We start from the raw sequence: 15197 nt of genomic DNA on the forward strand, positions 1-15197 counted from the left end.
TACCTATGGATTAAAATTCTTCTTTTTATTACAATGCTTGATTGGATTGATTGGATTGTTTTTGATTTCCATTTAAGGATTTTTTTCTCCTTAAGTTTGGAATATAAGAAGATATAAGAAGAAATATAAAGAGGGTTGTAACAACAGGAGGAAAAACAATAACACTGCCACTCAGAGGCTGGAGGCTGGATATATTATTTTTTCTTTTTTATCATTTGATGTTCAAGGTTTTTTCAGTTTGCTTACTAAGAGTGATAGTAGGAAGAGCACAACTTGTTTATACAGGTGCTTTTTGGGAGTATTATCACTAGCTACTGGAGGGAAGACAACATCTTGACTTGAAAGACAATAATGAACTTGTTTGAAGTTAAATAAAAAGCCTTGAACCTTACAGTGCCTGCAAAATTGGAAGAATGGCAGAACAGGAAAAAAAACTGTAACATTGCAAATGATTATGTTTGAAATTCAAAAATTATTAGTTGTGAGAAAGAGAATTGAAAATAATTTGGAGAATATGGAAAACAAACCAGAAAAAAATTATGGAAAAAAGGAGGATGTTTATCAAATGAAGAAAGTGAAAGACAGAGTTAAAAAAGGGAAGAAAAACATGAGCAAAGAGATACGAAAACTGTGGATATTGAGAATAAAGTGAGCATGGTTGGTAATAGCAAGAGCGGAATATGGAAAAGGGAGATAGATGGATTAGAAGTCTACCCTAGACTTCTAAGTATAGAAGAAAAGAGAAAAATTGATGGAGATAAGGAGAAAAATTTTGACAGAAGCACAAGTGATAACCAAATATAAGCTGATGGAAAGAGCAGATTTCGAGCTTTTAGGAGATATGAAGGGAATAACATGTTACAAAGAGAAGTTCATACAAGATCTATCAAAAAAATAACTAGAACATTAATGTTACAAATGGCAAGAGATATAAGATTACACTATTACTAGAAGGGCACAGGTTGATGCAATGGAAATATATAAAAAAATTAAGCTAAACTTAGTTTATTAGTAGTATGTATAAAATGAAGTGATAATAGCTATAGTTAAATAATGATTAATAATGATATTAATGCATATAGACACATTAGTTTGATGATATGAAATTTTATATAAACAACACATGGAGATCATGAGAGGTTTAAAAGCTTGGATATTAAATATAAACAATATTTATTTTTCTTTATTTAGAATATGTTATAAAGAAGTATTGTGATTGGATGTTTTTAGGATGATTTAATAGAATGCCATTATACAATCTTATTCTAGAGTTTGAATATTATATATAAAAGGATGTAAAAACAATTATAGTCAAATTAAGGTTGAGATATAATAATCGTAACATATATAAACATATTTGAATTTAAAATGTGATTTGATATGAAAAGCAGATGATGGCTATGGAAGAGATGCATAGAAATTTTGTAACCAACCGACACACATTCTATAATTTGTAATGGAAGATGGTCTTTTTCTTTTTTATGTTTGTTCGTCTTTGTTTAAAAATAAATAAAAATTGTTATTTTTAAAGAACAGTCATTTCAAATATTTGGGGTTTATGTTCCAAAGTTCTATCCCTGAGCTTAGAAGAATATACTTGAATTTAGCATTATTGATTTGGATTTGTTGTAGATTACCAGTAATGCATGGAGGATCAGAAAAACATCTTTTCTATCTGCCATCCATTATTCTTTCAAGTAATTAGACATTCAAATGGTTTACCAGTTTCCCAGTTGAACTGATTCAACTGTGTTGTAAGATGCCTCAAAACACCTTAAAATGCAGTGGGGGTGAGTTGTTACTCTTGTCAATGATCTCAGGGTAACTGAGGTGTAGGGATTGTCATCTATGTAAGTGTCCTGAGTGGCTTTCACAGGGACTGCTCCACAGATTGTTCCATAGATTCTCAAGTACAAGATCCCCTTTCTCTAAAGTTCAGTTGGTATTGTTGCAATTATACCGGAATCCGTGCTGTGTAGCAACCTCTCTGCCTGAGCTGCACGTTTCTGTGGCCAGATTGGTGGTGGAATTACCCAGTTTTATAGCCGCAATGGATTTCAACTTGCATTATTTGTTCTGTGAGATTTCAGGTGACCCAGGACTTCATTTGCTATAGCGGCCATGCTTCTGTCCCAAATCATATAGTAGTCCAATATTGAAACAATGCTCATTTACAGAATAAAATCAACATACGAAGAGTATGGATTTTAAGTGCAGCCTCAACAATGACTACTAAGAACAAGTCTTGATTTCAGATAAGTAAGGAGTCAGATTTATTAAAATGGAAATTAAAAGAACAACAGAAGGACTTTGCAAAGTATTATATTTTCAAATTGCAAATCTATACAAAGGCAATTTCTCTGTCTGTTTCTTTCTTATACACTTTCTATGTAAATGGAAGGAGGCAGGGGTGGCATCCTACTCATTTAAACAACTGATTTGCTTAATGTGCCAGCGCAGTTCACAGGAAACAGCTGAGGCATGGCAATCCACTCTGCCACGCCAATCAGCTGTGTTAAAAACCAAGGAAGTAAAGGTGAGTAAAACCCAGGAGCAGGCGGGTGGGCCCACCTGAAGGTTGAAGCAAACTGGTTCACTCTCAGCTGATCTTCGGAGCTATCAGGTTGCCTGAACTGGGCTGAACTGGTAGAATTTCACCCTTGCAAGAAGGCCAGTTTGCTCTGTGAAGGATGGACAGACTTCACTTATTTAATGTTTTGGAAGCAGCTGTTCAGTTTATATGTCTGTGGTCCACCTCACCCACATTCTTTCTCTGGCTGTTTCTGTGGCTTGTTTTGGCTCTGATCGCTCAACACAACTAGGCATTTCTTTGCTGACTGCTCTGCCAGTTATCTTACTTCTGTTAACCACCTGCTATAATCTCCTGCTTTCATATGATGCTAGGCTGCTGTTTGTCTGTTGTATGAAGAGAGATATTCTGCCAAGTATAGACACTCTGTGACATCCTGTTTCCTGTCAAAGAGCTCCCATCTTTTTTCTTTCCTTAAACTCACTCACATTCTGCTTGAACTGCTTCACCTTCCTCCTCCTTTTCTCCTCTCGGCTTAGTGCTAAGGTTCTACTGCAGTTTCATTTCTGTTCTTTTATTCTTGGGAGAAGGGAAATATCCACCCTAAAGTCTTTCTACTTCTGGATTCTTTTCTTTCTCCTTCTCTTATCCCAAACTGGAGGGCTGAATGCACATATAATATTGTGGGTTTTTTTTTTTTAATATTTAGCTATAAATGTGGATGAAAAGTTTGTATTCTTGAATTTGCTATGTCATATGCCATCTGGTTCTGCACGCCTTTTCCTGTACTCCTATATTCATAGTGTAAATTCCATCTTCTTATCAGAGTGGCCATACGGCCCAACTATATGTGCTCTGGCTATTCTAAAAGCTGTTTATACCTAAGATCCATGATTTTGGGAGCAATGCTCATCTTCTTCAGAGGACACTTTCCAATTTCTTCTACTTTCTACAATAAATGTATTTGTAGACCCTGGCTATGAATTCACCATTTATAACAAAGTAGTACACTATTTTCATCACATAAATATCCAGTTCTACTGTTGAGAAGTGCAAGGAGTTTTACCAAAGTGTTTCCTCAGGATGAATCTAGTCAATCTTGCACATCCAAATACTGCCTTCTCTAAGTTAAAAGTAATGATAAATGATAGAACTGACTATGTCCTGTTTTTAATGGCACTCTAAAGTCCCGAGAAGGACTCACAAGATGAATTGATGGTATAAAATACATATTATTTTTAAAAAATAACCTGCACTTCCTTCAATGAATTAAGGCACCATGAAAGATTTTTATTCTTCATTCTTATCACACTCTGTAATGAAACTCAGTGGGAAAGTTTGGTTCAAGGTCATCTGGATCTCCTCAATGCTTAGTTTGATTGATTATGTGCCATCAAGTCACTGTTGACTCTTAGTGACCACATGAATAGATTTTTCTCTGTGACAATGCTTATTTTCCCTTTGTACTAAACTGGCTACATGAATCAGCTTAATAGTGTTACTAGAGTTTGTGATTCCTTGACATGTTCATTGTTCATGGACTTCATTTGATACTACACAGTTATTTAGCCACTATTGATCCTAATTTTTATATTTTATGCTGTACATAACTTGCTAGCTATTAAAAATGTAGATTGTTTTCTTTGTTCCCCTCATTTTGTTAACTTTGTCACTTTTACTCTTCATTTTTGTCTGTTTCCTTTGAATATTTAGAAAATCTGAAAACCACCCAGATCTTCTCTGAGTTAGTGGTATATAAACAATAATAACAATAATAACAAAGATTATGATGATACATAATAAAAAAGAGTTTCAGTTGCAAACTCTCTAGCTCACATATTTTGCTTTGGAAAATTGACTGCATCTTGAGTTGGAATATTTCTACAAAAATCAGACTATGTTGGCTTGGGAAGATTAGTGAATTATATTTAGGTTATTAATCTCCATCATAATAATTGTATATTAACATGTTCACAAGTTACAAGATTTATAATTGTTTAATTGTTCTTAAAAGTTCTTGGAAGTTCAAGATCTTGATTTTACTTATGATTACATGTTAGAAGCCTGATATGTTTGATAAATTGAGTCTTTGTCTCATTCTCTGAGAAGAATCTTCCAGAGGATTTAAATTGTAAAGGTTTATATCATAAAATAGCTCAAATTGGAAGTCAGATAATGTTGTCAAAGAACTAGAAATGCTTTAATAGCTATCATACTGTTTAAAATCAGCTGAAAGGCCTAGAAAATAAAATATACATAAGAGGAAATAAATATCTCATCTAACTTTCTTTATAAATACCTTCAAAAGATTGGCCAAGTATTGCACTGCATTATACAGAAGGATATAGTCTATTACAGAATGTCAAGTGCTCTTAACTTACTGCAATGAAGCATTTATACAGCAATCTTTTCAATATTTCCCCACAAATAAGCTTTAATAAGCTGGATACATAAAAATACAAATTTCACTTGGCTCAGGTTAAAAGCACATGGCCATGCAAAAAGTAACCCACAACAGCCAACCAATACAAACAAAGCCCAGACACATTTTGGATTTTGAAGAGCTACTTAGCCAATCAAAGCTTATCCATGGATATTATCTTGTTAGATGAAATGGTAACTGTGGCAGCAAAATGTGTGCATAAATCTGATGCCAAACAACCAATATTAATTAGCAGTATTTGTGAAGTGCCATGATTCAAAGGCAAACAGACGTCGCTTTGCCAATGCCTGCTTCTAGCTTTCTGCTGATCAAACTGTAGGACCTTCATTGATCCTCAGGTTGCTTAAACAGTGGAGCAACTTTTGATTTGATAAAGTTCACTTTCAGCAATTAAATAATTTGTTCCAGATTTCAACCAAAGTGTTCATCCTGACCCTTCTAGACTTTAAAAAAATGTAATTCTGTTTTGTATAACAATGTGGCTCATACATGCTGGTATTAAGAGTGCAGATGAACTGTAATTCAAACCATTGGAGAAAATGTTAGGAAATTTCCATAAATATTTAGCTTACGGAGAACTAGCTCAATGAGGCAATTAGCATTTATTAAATTTATTTTTTTCCTCTTCATGTTTGTCAATTTAGCATGCAATAAGCATATTCTATGGTGAATGTACATTTTCCCTTATAATTTCTCTATTGGAATGTATCTCAAAGAGTAGCTCCTATCTGGGTATTGTGTCCAGTTTCGGAAACCACACTGTAGAGGGTAGCTAAATAAATTGTTTAAATACAATGAATAAAACAAAGAAAAATTGAATATTTTTAGAGAAAGTCAATGAAGATATTTGGGAAAGTAGAGACCAATTGTATAATTTGGAGAGCACAACAGGGAAATTAGATAATGCAGCTTGTAGTTGAAACTGAATTATTCAAGTTGCCAAAGCATTTCAGAATAAGGTTTTCTTAAATGTGTAGGACAGAAGCAACTAAGACCATGGTGGGAGACTGAAAGTGTTGTATATATTTGCCTTGAGAAATAAAAATCCAAAGGGAGATATGATAGCATTCTTGAAATACTTAGATGCAATATAAAAGGCTGAAACTCAGTTCTATTAACCTACTCCAGGTCATGAAATAAAGCAGAGGTCCCCTACCTTTCTGATACCACAGACTGGTGGCAGCAGGGAAGGGATAGTTTTGCATGTGCAACCTAGATCCCACATATGTGCAAATGAATCTTCATGGTCTTGCCTGCCACTTGCCACAGGGGTTTGGGACCCATGGAATAAAGGCTTAAGTTAAGATTAAGGTGGTTCTTAACATTAAAAAAGTTTAACGGTAGAGCCAATTATCCCAAGTGCTGTTCTATTTCCTTCACTGTATGTGTTCAGGCAGAGGCTAGATATACATTTGTATGGGATGCTGTAATGTGCCCTCTTGTACTGTATAGACCAGGAATGTCAAACTCAAGACCCGGGAGCTGGATCCAGCCCATTGGGTACTTAGATCTGGTCCTGAAAACAGCAAAGGACTGGCCCGCAGTGCTTCTGCCAGAGAAAGTGGGTTTCCAAACTCCATTTTTGGCTGCCATAGTCTCCTGCAACTCTCTGCCAGTGAAAATGAAGCTTGGCCTTCCTGATGGGTCAACAATTTTAAAAAACACTGTTCTGTAGTGGGAATGGAATGACTCATTACAGCCAGGTGGGTGTGACTGGGTAGGTGTGCCCAACTGAGTGACACCAGGTGGCCATGGGTAAGTGGCGCATGCGTTCTAGTGTCAAATGATGCTTCCACAACCCTCCACGACACTCCAGCTGCTCCACGGAGCATCATGCAGGCGCCGTCCACACCATGCACGTGCGCAGAAGCGACAAAAGCATAAGCACAGGTAAAGAGCGTGGGCAGGCACCACTGGGCTGGGTCAACATGAAGCATTAGGTGCAGCCTATCACACCACTCCCACTTACCTACACCTACCTGGCAGCACTCAGATGACCACGCCTACACAGTCACGCCCATTTGGCTGCAATGAGTCATCATAGACCTCTCTGTACCATGTATTGACAAATGGGATCTACCTCTGACTAGCACCAGGAATATTGCATTTTATAAACTTGCAGGTTTATAAACTTACCAATTATATGCTATATTGTACGTATATGGAGAATCTTAGTCCCAGTTTCACAACCCAGCCAGATCACACTATGATTACAGCTTTCATGGCAAATTCAAAAGACCAACATTTTTAAGCACCAACATTTTCAGGTGCATTCCTTACAGAGAGGCCATTGTGTCACTGCCACTGCCCCTTCAGGCCCTAGGAGGAATGGAAAATGATGTTCATTCATCTAGTTGTTTGATTTATATTTCATGTTTGTATTCACACAAGGTAGCTCCAGGTAATAATGCCATATGCAAAGAAATACAACTATGAAATAAATATCTTATTCAGGCTTTATTTTGTCATAAGCTAATAAGGACAACAGGAATACCGTATTTTTCGAAGTATAAGACAAACCTTTTTCCCTCAAGAGGCTGAAAATCTAGGTGTGTCTTATACCCTGAATATAGCATTTTCTGCCTCCTGAAACTCCATCCCCTTCACCAAAATGGCTGTGCATAGCTTTTAGAAGGCTTTCAGACAGCTCCTGCGGGCCAGGGAGGGCAGAAATGAGTGAAAAACTGCCCAGTTTTGCCCTCCCCCAGCCCCCAGCAGCACTCTATAAGCTTCCTAAAGGCTATCCATGCCCTTTTTGTGACAAAAAACGAGCCCGTTTTCTGCTTGTTTTTGCCCCCCAAAGCACTTTACAAACTTCCTAAGGGCTATTCATGCCCCCCTTTTAAAAAAGAGCCTGTTTTCATGAAAAATGGGTAATTTTGGGGAGGTTTGCAGAGCGCAAAAACATTTTTTTTAAAAAAAAATCCGCTTCAGAACCTTGATACGTCTTATACTCCGAAAAATGGGCTAATCATTACAAAAATGTCACTTAAACTACACTTCAAGTATTCTAGTCTCCCTAGGTCTCCTTTGTAAAGATTGACTGTGTAGGAACTGTAAATGGGTAAAGCAGTTGCATCTTACTTTATTCCAAATATTCCAAGTTTTCTTCCACATTTTCTCTCAGTTTTAAATATTTCACCATCTATAGATTTTGGAGCTTTATTCATGCTAGTTGATTTCATCAGGGGAACAGTGACTGATATGAGATGCATTTTAGTGTGAATTAGACATAAAATGAAATTTTATAGTGAATGACACATATTTTTGGCTTCTCTGCCCCCCTGCCACAAGTAAGCCAGGCATCCACACTTCTAGCATTCCAGAAGAATACCAAAATCTCTGCCAATTGACAAGAGGGTCTAAGATTGATTTGTAACCTTAGAATGGTTGGTGGCTTGAGAATATTCCCTTTATCTTTTTAACTTTTTAACATCTTGATTTTTAACTTTGTTCTTAATTCTGTTTTTAACCTTGTTTTTTTTTTTTAAAAAAAAATTGTATGTTGTATGTCTTATTGTAAACTGCCTGGGACAGAGAGGGTGTGTGTACAGGTATATGATATGGATATGGATATGGATATGGATATGGATATGGATATGGAGATATATATATATATATATATATATATATATATATATATATATATATATATATATCAGCACAAATAACTAACACACACACACACACACACACACACACACACACACACACACACACACACACACACACATATATATATATATATATATATATATATATATATATATATATATATATATATATATATATATGTTATATTTATGCTGATAAATAAATAAAGGGAGACTAGTCACAACCCCTGGTAAGCCCCAATTATGGGAGGAAGCTAACTGCTTCCATCATCTGTCAATCGGCTCATCACAAGAGTCCATCACGACAGAAACCCAATATTTTTACTGTTGCCTTTGTTATATTTGTGTTTTATTTGTGCTGATAAATACTAGTCTCCCTTTATTTATTTATCAGCACAAATAAAACATATATATATATATATATATATATATATATATATATATATATATATATATATATATATATATATATATATATATATATATATATATATATATATATATATATATATGTTTTAGGCAATAGAGCACAGGTTCGATTCCCAACATGGGTATGGCTAGCCTGATGAGAGCTAAATAGCTTGAAATAGATCTATACTAGTCTCCCTTTATTTATTTATCAGCATAAATATAACAAATGTAACATAAAGGCAACAGTAAAAATATTGGGTTTCTGTCTGGATGGTCTCTTGTGACGAGCCGAAGACAGAGAGTGGAAGTGTGACCTTCCTCCATATTTGGGCATACCAGGGGTTGTGACTTTAAATATATACCTCTCACCCTGGCTGGCTGATAAGGAGTCGAGCTCTGTAGCTCAATGGTTAACACATCTGCCTAAGAGGCAATAGAGCACAGGTTCGATTCCCAACATGGGTATGGCTAGCTGATGAGAGCTAAATAGCTTGAAATAGATCTATACTAGTCTCCCTTTATTTATTTATCAGCATAAATATTACATACATACATACATACATACATACATACATACATACATACATACATATATATATATATATATATATATGGATATATATGTGGATATATATGTGTGTGTGTTGTATTTGTGCTGATAAATAAATTATATATATGTATGTATGTATGTATGTATGTATGTATGTAGGTAGGTAGGTAGGTAGGTAGGTATTTAGTGTCACAACCCCTGGTATGCCCAAATATGGGAGGAAGCATACTGCTTCCATTCTCTGTCTATCGGCTCGTCACAACAGACTATCATGACAGAAAGCCATTATTTTTACTGTTGCCTTTGTTACATTTGTGTTGCATTTGTGCTGATAAATAAATAAAGGGAGACTAGTATAGATCTATTTCAAGCTATTTAGCTCTCATCAGCTACCCATACCCTTACTGGGATTTGAACCTGTGCTGTATTACATATTAAGCAGTTGTGTTAACCACTAAGCCACAAGGTTCTCCTCCTTTATCAGCTGAGCTGGGGAAATAAGTATGTATTTAGTGTCACAACTCCTGGTATGCCCAAATATGCAAAAAATGCAACACACACACACAAACACACACACATAGATATAGATATATAGATATAGATAGATATAGATATAGATATAGATATAGATATAGATATAGATATAGATATAGATATAGATATAGATAGAGATAGAGATAGAGATAGAGATAGAGATAGAGAACAAATGTTCCAATTACTCACTATTGCTAGGAATCATATTTACACTGGAGGCTTACACTTGGCTAATAAGCTAGTATTGGTTGGCCCAACAAAAGTATCAATAATAAAGAGAAATTTAAACAATAAACTGTGGAATTGTAAAATGGCAGTATAGTCATTTAAAACATTTTTTGAATTTGCAATGGATGTAGTGATATCATTAATAAATGTTATTTTGTGTTATGAAAGTTTAATGAATATGTGATGTGCTCTAACATGCCTGTTTTACAAATACATTTCTTAGAAGATACCTATAGTGTTATTATGTAAACATATTCATTTGTAACAATGTATTTCATATAAAAACACATTTAAATAAACCACATTAATTTCTTTGAAATAGAAGTCATGGCTACTAAAAGTCAAAGCAAATGGAGATAAAGGAACTGTAAAAATGATATAAAGATTAGAGTATTATTTTTTGATATGTAAAGGAAAGTACCTTCTAATTAAAGAGAAATTGTATTTTATTTTAGATAACTAGCAGGAATTTAACTGAAAGACTGTGGAGACCTAAATACAAACTCAGCCTCTGTTCAATCTACTTCTCAGGTAGAGGAAAAATATAGATGAACGAGCATTAACAAATTCTGGGGAGAAAGGGGATATAACTAAGTTTAACTAAAATCATTTTCTTCTATTTCAGAAGGTACAAAATTATTACTTCAAATACAACTTTTTACTACCAGTTGACATCAATCTTTGCTCTCAATTCTGGTTTTTGGTTCATTACTCTTGTTTTAAGTTCAAGCCCACAGATACAAAGAAAGCTTCCTGAAAAACACACCCTTAAATAATGGAAAACCTGGACAGATTCAAGTAAAGTGCTTTGTGTTTACTTTGTGGGATTACCTGGATTGAGTTTGATCCTGGATCTCCTGAGAAAGTAGACAAACTCCTCTAAGCTATGAGCTGGGGCATCTCTTTATTAGATCCAGGTTCTTTCTAACTTGTGAAGATAGCTTGGAAGGTAGTTGAGTCCATGGAATAGAGTGAGTCTCTAGATTGATCCCTCTACCCATGAAGGAAGTGGTTGTGTGTCCCTTCATAAGAAGCTGTCACTGTTCTGGACAGTTATCATCTGGTTTCCAACTTTCCTTCTCTTGGTAACCAGGTAACAGTTACAGAGGCTTTTGGACAGACATTATTGGTCACATTTGTTACTAATTTTTGGTGGATGGCAGTAATGTGTTTGTCCTTGGGCTAATTGATCTCTCAGGAACTTTTGATGCTGTTGACCATAGCATCCTTCTGGATGACTGTGGGGATTGGCAGTAGAAGGCACCATATTGCAGTGTTTCCTCTTGCTCTGTAGTTGGTGCTAGTCAGTGTTGAAAGGGGGAAAAGGCTGTATGCCTAGTCCCTCGCTTATGTGGGGCCTCAAGATTCAGTACTATTATTTGTCTAGCTTAACATCCTTTAAAAACCATTGGATAAGATTATTCATCAGCTCAGGGTCTAGGTATTATCAATATGTTGGTAAAAGCATCTTGCCCCAGGCCATCTTGGCAATGATGTTGTCATGAACCAATGTTTAGGTCAATATGGGAAGAAGAAAAAATGGGAAGAAAAAAAATTCAGACTCAATGCTGATAAGACTAAGTGTCTGCTGTTGTTCAAACCCTATGAATCTTGAATTTTTCACATTTGGTCATAGATGGGATGACACTTCCCCATTCAAGAGTAATACATAGAGTCTGTGTTTACTTGGATTTAAAACTACTGTTCCAAGAATAGATTGCAGCTGTGGCCAAAATATATTTGCAGAGGTTCAATTTATGTGCAAGTTGTTCTCATTCTTAAAGTGACATTTCAGATGGTCATTCATGCCATAAATCTCACAACTAGACAACTGCAATATATTAGAAATGGGGCTGTCCTTGAAGACAATATACATGGGGCTGTTCTTGAAGACAATCTGGGAGCTACAGCTGGGCCAAAATTCAGCATTGTAGCTGCAATTCAACACTCATATGTGTCATTAATGCAGTAGCTGCCAATTTATTTCTGGGCACAATTCGAAGTAATGATTGTCACATATAAAATTGTTCATGGTACAGAACCTGATTATATTAATTTTACAGTGGTATCTGAATAACCATTAATATTGGGCAGAGTGGGGGTGCTTTGGATGCCTTCTATCAAATAGTGTCATCTAATGGAATCCCAGAAACATGCTTTCTCTGTCATGGAATCAGTTCTCTGAGATCTGGATGGCCCATATCCTGCAAGAGTAACTATTTCCCAGTTCTAGAATTAGGTTGTTAATCTCTAGTTGTCTTTTTTGGTTATGTAACATGTGTTTTGTCCAGATATTCCTATTCACTTTTTAGTTTTCTTTTTCTTTTATAAAAACAAAAGTAACCTATCCAGAGCTATTTAAAAATTGGGTGGTCTTTAAATATAAACAACAACAAATATCTTTGAATAAATCAATTTACCTATTTTCTAAAAAATAAAAATACCCTGACAAAATATTAAAAGTATGTCAATTGAGTCCTGTTTCTTAACTTCCTGTTATAAATCACAAGCAAGTATCTAAGAAATTAGTAGTGTGAATTGAGTAAAAAAAGAAATGTAATTTTGTTTCATATAAACAATTTAAACAAATTTAGCACTACAAGGATAGTCTTATAGTAAACTCTCTAACGTTCTAAGGGTTGCAATGGAAATATTACTAAACATTTCTTTAAAATGCACCCACCGTTAATAATGAAACACTTAAGTCCTTAACGTTTCTTCATTCAAGACCTTGTTTTTAATTTAGACCATTTGTTCTCTTCTGGTTGCATGAAAATCCCGGGGTGATGCTTTGACTTTTAATAGTCCATTGGAGAGTTGAGCTATCAATAATAATAATTATTATTTCTTCTTCTTCTTCTTCTTCTTCTTCTTCTTCTTCTTCTTCTTCTTCTTCTTCTTCTTCTTCTTCTTCTTCTTCTTCTTCTTCTTCTTCTGCTTCTGCTTCTGCTTCTGCTTCTGCTTCTGCTTCTGCTTCTGCTTCTGCTTCAATTTCTGCTGCTTCATCCTCCTAAGGTTGCCACTACAAGTTCCAGCAAGTTTATCTGAGGAGCTTACTTGGAATATTCTTTGTAAGAATGATGAGATTCATGTTCAATGGGTACGATTGAACAAAGGAATCCCAGTCCCCCAGTCATGTCCCAAATTGTAAAGTTGCTATTGTATAACTATATCCTCTTATTTGTTTCAATTTGAGAGAATTAACTGAGGGAAGGATTGCTGGACGAGGTAAGCCAACAAAACATACATCTTCCTTCTGTCATCCTAGAAGCCATACAGCAAGAAACTGGATTTATCAGAGAAGTCCCTGTAGGCATTTTCTGCACCAGTTTTATCATGGTCCTTCTCTGCTTTTGATTTGTATGTATATCAAAGTTTAAAATGTATGCATACAAGCATTATTCAGTGCTTGGTTATAAGCGAATACCAGGTTCAAGATAGCAATAAAAGGTTTCCAATATTTACAAAAGAGATTCTTGTCATAGCTGCAGTAGTTTCCATCTTTTCCACTGTCCACAGCACACTTTTCTATAAATAGCAGCAAAGTTTATGGCATTTTCCACAACTAATTTTAATGGTTGTCATAAAAGTTGGTTTCCCAAAAAGTTGTAATTTGCTACAGGCTAAGTGGTGTTATTTGTACAATTATTTTAGGTTGACCATGATTTCTTATGAGCCATTGGCAGATTTACTCCCCAAAGTGATTCCCTGAAGAGAACAGATCTGACTTACGGCCAGGGAGCTTGCTAGAGGGCCTGTACTGGTACTTATCAACAGATCCTATTTCAATCTAATGGCACATTTCAAGGGTCACAAAATGTTTAAAAAAAGGATACAGTCAGTCACAGGAAAGCAACCTTCTTAAAGTATCTAGATCTTCCATAGACATGATTCTTTTGCACAGAAGGGTGGTACTACCCCAATTAAAAGCCATGCTTTTATCCTAAATGTGTTTCAGTCTTTGAATGATCTGTGTTATTTACGAAAAGGAAAAAGAGAAATATACATGAATGATGCTTTTTGAGGCTTCCCATAAATGCTAATCCAAAACCATTCAGTCTTCAGCTTGATGCTCTTTGGAGAATAAATCATTTCATCTCATGCAACAACATCCAGAAACATTGACTGACACTTTCTGCTAGATCTGGCAGATTCAGAATTAATTTTGGGCATTATAACATTTAAATATCAAATATATAGAAGTTCATTTACAGATTATCTTAGACCTAGTGGCATGATTGACTGGCATCTGTCTTAGTAAACTTGAGATGAATGCATATATTATTTTGCTTATAACTCGACAATCATTTTGCCTGGGTTCCTCATTTCCCTTAAGAATCAGCAACAAAACCTGTTTCCAAAGACTCATTTTATGCTTCTCCTTTGAACTCTGGCCCCAAGAGATCCATAAAGAGCTCAACATTCTCCTTTTAGAAGGGCTAACGTAAAATGTTACACATAGCTGCAATGGCATTGATGGAATTGCACTGGGGAATAAATCAACATTCAAAAAGCCTTATTAACATATTTTGAGATTTGAATGAAATTGGGGGAATTTAATTAAGGTTTCTATGGCAGCATTATATAATAATTATTTATTCCTTGCTATGGCCAATGTGAAGCTGGAGTGGAATTGTAATGGGCTCTTCAATCTGCTGGATGCTAAGCAGGAAAGAGAAATAAGCAGAATTAAAGTTTATAGCTCTCCTACTTCAATTACATTTGTTGTGATTAAATGGTGCTCTCTCCATTTCATGTACAAAAAATAGTCAAGATAGTTAATGAGACAGAGATAAGAAAATACAGTTTGTTAATAGTACCCATTTTATGCATGTTCATCATGAGAAAATAATCCAAAACATATTTAGGACCATATTGTCTTTTATT

The sequence above is a fragment of the Thamnophis elegans genome, chromosome 2 (genome assembly GCF_009769535.1).
Source record: "Thamnophis elegans isolate rThaEle1 chromosome 2, rThaEle1.pri, whole genome shotgun sequence".
Classification (NCBI taxonomy): Eukaryota; Metazoa; Chordata; class Lepidosauria; order Squamata; family Colubridae; genus Thamnophis; species Thamnophis elegans.